The sequence below is a fragment of the Columba livia genome, unplaced genomic scaffold (assembly GCF_036013475.1).
Source record: "Columba livia isolate bColLiv1 breed racing homer unplaced genomic scaffold, bColLiv1.pat.W.v2 Scaffold_103, whole genome shotgun sequence".
Taxonomy (NCBI): domain Eukaryota; kingdom Metazoa; phylum Chordata; class Aves; order Columbiformes; family Columbidae; genus Columba; species Columba livia.
The window spans coordinates 4,887,925-4,894,636 of record NW_027043008.1 but is presented as its reverse complement, the minus strand read 5'-3'; positions in this window follow the sequence as shown (position 1 = coordinate 4,894,636).

The following is a 6,712-nucleotide window of genomic DNA, read 5'->3' as shown; positions in this document are numbered from 1 at the left end:
GCCTAAGGAGATCTGCAGCTTATTTTTTTGTACTGCCAGCAGATTGTGGAAGTACAGTATAAAAACCATCCTTATGGAGAGATCTTGGTATTTTAGGCTTAGTCTAAGTGTTTCAAGTAGCTGGGGTTTTTGCTTGGGCCTAATCCATAGGGTCTTACGGCTTTCCTCCTAGTCTGAAGACGAATGTGCTAGAAACTATAAAGCAAAAACATGTCCTGCAGCCTAGCCTTGCCTTGCCTGTCCTTGCCTGTCCTAGCCTTGCCTTATTTCCTTCTCATCCTGTTCTCTGTCCCATCCTCTCTCACTAAGCCCTCGTCTGGCTGCATGTCTCTTCTTTCCTTTTCTCTCACTCTCCTGCTTCCTGCCTCTTTTCTTGCAATTCCTCCATCTCACTCCTGCAGCCCAACACTACTTTTTATTCTTCCTTCCCTTTCTCCTGCTCCCTTCGCTTTCTCCCTCTGTCCCATATCTTTCTTCCCGACTTGTCTCTTGCAGACTTTGGGCCAAACTGGCCCCTAGTCTAGGCTTGGTTTGACAAGTTTTCAGAGGCCTGGCTGGTGGCAGCAGGGACACCAGGCAGTGACAGGCCCGGGGCTGACAGGCTCCCCATCCCCTAGGGGGCGCCTGGCTGCCACACCCAGCTGACATAGAACCTTTGTCACAATGCCCGCTACCGTGGCGAGGATGCGGTGGCTCTGCAGGTGACAGGGACACTGCAGGACTTGGTGTCAGCTCAGCAATTTCTCACTTCCCCTAAGAAGCGGAATTCTGCAAATTGCTGCCTTTGCTCTTGAAAGGATGTCATCAGGTGGGTGTTTTGGTGTCATACACTGAAAACAGAGCAGAAACTGTGAAATATTCCCATGATATGCATGGTCCCTGCCCCAAAGCACCATGACTCAGCCTAAGGAGATCTGCAGCTTATTTTTTTGTACTGCCAGCAGATTGTGGAAGTACAGTATAAAAACCATCCTTATGGAGAGATCTTGGTATTTTAGGCTTAGTCTAAGTGTTTCAAGTAGCTGGGGTTTTTGCTTGGGCCTAATCCATAGGGTCTTACGGCTTTCCTCCTAGTCTGAAGACGAATGTGCTAGAAACTATAAAGCAAAAACATGTCCTGCAGCCTAGCCTTGCCTTGCCTGTCCTTGCCTGTCCTAGCCTTGCCTTATTTCCTTCTCATCCTGTTCTCTGTCCCATCCTCTCTCACTAAGCCCTCGTCTGGCTGCATGTCTCTTCTTTCCTTTTCTCTCACTCTCCTGCTTCCTGCCTCTTTTCTTGCAATTCCTCCATCTCACTCCTGCAGCCCAACACTACTTTTTATTCTTCCTTCCCTTTCTCCTGCTCCCTTCGCTTTCTCCCTCTGTCCCATATCTTTCTTCCCGACTTGTCTCTTGCAGACTTTGGGCCAAACTGGCCCCTAGTCTAGGCTTGGTTTGACAAGTTTTCAGAGGCCTGGCTGGTGGCAGCAGGGACACCAGGCAGTGACAGGCCCGGGGCTGACAGGCTCCCCATCCCCTAGGGGGCGCCTGGCTGCCACACCCAGCTGACATAGAACCTTTGTCACAATGCCCGCTACCGTGGCGAGGATGCGGTGGCTCTGCAGGTGACAGGGACACTGCAGGACTTGGTGTCAGCTCAGCAATTTCTCACTTCCCCTAAGAAGCGGAATTCTGCAAATTGCTGCCTTTGCTCTTGAAAGGATGTCATCAGGTGGGTGTTTTGGTGTCATACACTGAAAACAGAGCAGAAACTGTGAAATATTCCCATGATATGCATGGTCCCTGCCCCAAAGCACCATGACTCAGCCTAAGGAGATCTGCAGCTTATTTTTTTGTACTGCCAGCAGATTGTGGAAGTACAGTATAAAAACCATCCTTATGGAGAGATCTTGGTATTTTAGGCTTAGTCTAAGTGTTTCAAGTAGCTGGGGTTTTTGCTTGGGCCTAATCCATACGGTCTTATGGCTTTCCTCCTAGTCTGAAGACGAATGTGCTAGAAACTATAAAGCAAAAACATGTCCTGCAGCCTAGCCTTGCCTTGCCTGTCCTTGCGTGTCCCAGCCTTGCCTTCTTTCCTTCTCATCCTGTTCTCTGTCCCATCCTCTCTCACTAAGCCCTCGTCTGGCTGCATGTCTCTTCTTTCCTTTTCTCTCACTCTCCTGCTTCCTGCCTCTTTTCTTGCAGTTCCTCCATCTCACTCCTGCAGCCCAACACTACTTTTTATTCTTCCTTCCCTTTCTCCTGCTCCCTTCGCTTTCTCCCTCTGTCCCATATCTTTCTTCCCGACTTGTCTCTTGCAGACTTTGGGCCAAACTGGCCCCTAGTCTAGGCATGGTTTGACAAGTTTTCAGAGGCCTGGCTGGTGGCAGCAGGGCCAGCAGGCAGTGACAGGCCCGGGGCTGACAGGCTCCCCATCCCCTAGGGGGCGCCTGGCTGCCACACCCAGCTGACATAGAACCTTTCTCACAATGCCCGCTACCGTGGCGAGGATGCGGTGGCTCTGCAGGTGACAGGGACACTGCAGGACTTGGTGTCAGCTCAGCAATTTCTCACTTCCCCTAAGAAGCGGAATTCTGCAAATTGCTGCCTTTGCTCTTGAAAGGATGTCATCAGGTGGGTGTTTTGGTGTCATACACTGAAAACAGTGCAGAAACTGTGAAATATTCACATGATATTCATGGTCCCTGCCCCAAAGAACCATGACTCCGCCTAAGGAGATCTGCAGCTGATTTTTTTGTACTGCCAGCAGATTGTGGAAGTACAGTATAAAAACCATCCTTATGGAGAGATCTTGGTATTTTAGGCTTAGTCTAAGTGTTTCAAGTAGCTGGGGTTTTTGCTTGGGCCTATTCCATACGGTCTTATGGCTTTCCTCCTAGTCTGAAGACGAATGTGCTAGAAACTATAAAGCAAAAACATGTCCTGCAGCCTAGCCTTGCCTTGCCTGTCCTTGCCTGTCCCAGCCTTGCCTTCTTTCCTTCTCATCCTGTTCTCTGTCCCATCCTCTCTCACTAAGCCATCGTCTGGCTGCATGTCTCTTCTTTCCTTTTCTCTCACTCTCCTGCTTCCTGCCTCTTTTCTTGCAATTCCTCCATCTCACTCCTGCAGCCCAACACTACTTTTCATTCTTCCTTCCCTTTCTCCTGCTCCCTTCGCTTTCTCCCTCTGTCCCATATCTTTCTTCCCGACTTGTCTCTTGCAGACTTTGTGCCAAACTGGCCCCAAGTCTGGGCATGGTTTGACAAGTTTTCAGATGCCTGGCTGGTGGCAGCAGGGACACCAGGCAGTGACAGGCCCGGGGCTGACAGGCTCCCCATCCCCTAGGGGGCGCCTGGCTGCCACACCCAGCTGACATAGAACCTTTCTCACAATGCCCGCTACCGTGGCGAGGATGCGGTGGCTCTGCAGGTGACAGGGACACTGCAGGACTTGATGTCAGCTCAGCAATTTCTCACTTCCCCTAAGAAGCGGAATTCTGCAAATTGCTGCCTTTGCTCTTGAAAGGATGTCATCAGGTGGGTGTTTTGGTGTCATACACTGAAAACAGAGCAGAAACTGTGAAATATTCCCATGATATGCATGGTCCCTGCCCCAAAGCACCATGACTCAGCCTAAGGAGATCTGCAGCTTCTTTTTTTTGTACTGCCAGCAGATTGTGGAAGTACGGTATAAAAACCATCCTTATGGAGAGATCTTGGTATTTTAGGCTTAGTCTAAGAGTCTCAAGTAGCTGGGGTTTTTGCTTGGGCCTAATCCATATGGTCTTATGGCTTTCCTCCTAGTCTGAAGACGAATGTGCTAGAAACTATAAAGCAAAAACATGTCCTGCAGCCTAGCCTTGCCTTGCCTGTCCTTGCCTGTCCCAGCCTTGCCTTCTTTCCTTCTCATCCTGTTCTCTGTCCCATCCTCTCTCACTAAGCCCTCGTCTGGCTGCATGTCTCTTCTTTCCTTTTCTCTCACTCTCCTGCTTCCTGCCTCTTTCCTTGCAATTCCTCCATCTCACTCCTGCAGCCCAACACTACTTTTTATTCTTCCTTCCCTTTCTCCTGCTCCCTTCGCTTTCTCCCTCTGTCCCATATCTTTCTTCCCGACTTGTCTCTTGCAGACTTTGGGCCAAACTGGCCCCTAGTCTAGGCATGGTTTGACAAGTTTTCAGAGGCCTGGCTGGTGGCAGCAGGGCCAGCAGGCAGTGACAGGCCCGGGGCTGACAGGCTCCCCATCCCCTAGGGGGCGCCTGGCTGCCACACCCAGCTGACATAGAACCTTTCTCACAATGCCCGCTACCGTGGCGAGGATGCGGTGGCTCTGCAGGTGACAGGGACACTGCAGGACTTGGTGTCAGCTCAGCAATTTCTCACTTCCCCTAAGAAGCGGAATTCTGCAAATTGCTGCCTTTGCTCTTGAAAGGATGTCATCAGGTGGGTGTTTTGGTGTCATACACTGAAAACAGAGCAGAAACTGTGAAATATTCCCATGATATGCATGGTCCCTGCCCCAAAGCACCATGACTCAGCCTAAGGAGATCTGCAGCTGATTTTTTTGTACTGCCAGCAGATTGTAGAAGTACAGTATAAAAACCATCCTTATGGAGAGATCTTGGTATTTTAGGCTTAGTCTAAGTGTTTCAAGTAGCTGGGGTTTTTGCTTGGGCCTAATCCATACGGTCTTATGGCTTTCCTCCTAGTCTGAAGACGAATGTGCTAGAAACTATAAAGCAAAAACATGTCCTGCAGCCTAGCCTTGCCTTGCCTGTCCTTGCCTGTCCCAGCCTTGCCTTCTTTCCTTCTCATCCTGTTCTCTGTCCCATCCTCTCTCACTAAGCCCTCGTCTGGCTGCATGTCTCTTCTTTCCTTTTCTCTCACTCTCCTGCTTCCTGCCTCTTTTCTTGCAATTCCTCCATCTCACTCCTGCAGCCCAACACTACTTTTTATTCTTCCTTCCCTTTCTCCTGCTCCCTTCGCTTTCTCCCTCTGTCCCATATCTTTCTTCCCGACTTGTCTCTTGCAGACTTTGGGCCAAACTGGCCCCTAGTCTAGGCATGGTTTGACAAGTTTTCAGAGGCCTGGCTGGTGGCAGCAGGGCCAGCAGGCAGTGACAGGCCCGGGGCTTACAGGCTCCCCATCCCCTAGGGGGCGCCTGGCTGCCACACCCAGCTGACATAGAACCTTTGTCACAATGCCCGCTACCGTGGCGAGGATGCGGTGGCTCTGCAGGTGACAGGGACACTGCAGGACTTGGTGTCAGCTCAGCAATTTCTCACTTCCCCTAAGAAGCGGAATTCTGCAAATTGCTGCCTTTGCTCTTGAAAGGATGTCATCAGGTGGGTGTTTTGGTGTCATACACTGAAAACAGAGCAGAAACTGTGAAATATTCACATGATATTCATGGTCCCTGCCCCAAAGCACCATGACTCAGCCTAAGGAGATCTGCAGCTGATTTTTTTGTACTGCCAGCAGATTGTGGAAGTACAGTATAAAAACCATCCTTATGGAGAGATCTTGGTATTTTAGGCTTAGTCTAAGTGTCTCAAGTAGCTGGGGTTTTTGCTTGGGCCTAATCCATACGGTCTTATGGCTTTCCTCCTAGTCTGAAGACGAATGTGCTAGAAACTATAAAGCAAAAACATGTCCTGCAGCCTAGCCTTGCCTTGCCTGTCCTTGCCTGTCCTAGCCTTGCCTTATGTCCTTCTCATCCTGTTCTCTGTCCCATCCTCTCTCACTAAGCCCTCGTCTGGCTGCATGTCTCTTCTTTCCTTTTCTCTCACTCTCCTGCTTCCTGCCTCTTTCCTTGCAATTCCTCCATCCCACTCCTGCAGCCCAACACTACTTTTTATTCTTCCTTCCCTTTCTCCTGCTCCCTTCGCTTTCTCCCTCTGTCCCATATCTTTCTTCCCGACTTGTCTCTTGGAGACTTTGGGCCAAACTGGCCCCAAGTCTGGGCATGGTTTGACAAGTTTTCAGAGGCCTGGCTGGTGGCAGCAGGGCCAGCAGGCAGTGACAGGCCCGGGGCTGACAGGCTCCCCATCCCCTAGGGGGCGCCTGGCTGCCACACCCAGCTGACATAGAACCTTTGTCACAATGCCCGCTACCGTGGCGAGGATGCGGTGGCTCTGCAGGTGACAGGGACACTGCAGGACTTGGTGTCAGCTCAGCAATTTCTCACTTCCCCTAAGAAGCGGAATTCTGCAAATTGCTGCCTTTGCTCTTGAAAGGATGTCATCAGGTGGGTGTTTTGGTGTCATACACTGAAAACAGAGCAGAAACTGTGAAATATTCCCATGATATGCATGGTCCCTGCCCCAAAGCACCATGACTCAGCCTAAGGAGGTCTGTAACTTATTTGTTTGTACTGCCAGCAGATTGTGGAAGTACAGTATAAAAACCATCCTTATGGAGAGATCTTGGTATTTTAGGCTTAGTCTAAGAGTCTCAAGTAGCTGGGGTTTTTGCTTGGGCCTAATCCATATGGTCTTATGGCTTTCCTCCTAGTCTGAAGACGAATGTGCTAGAAACTATAAAGCAAAAACATGTCCTGCAGCCTAGCCTTGCCTTGCCTGTCCTTGCCTGTCCCAGCCTTGCCTTCTTTCCTTCTCATCCTGTTCTCTGTCCCATCCTCTCTCACTAAGCCCTCGTCTGGCTGCATGTCTCTTCTTTCCTTTTCTCTCACTCTCCTGCTTCCTGCCTCTTTTCTTGCAATTCCTCCATCTCACTCCT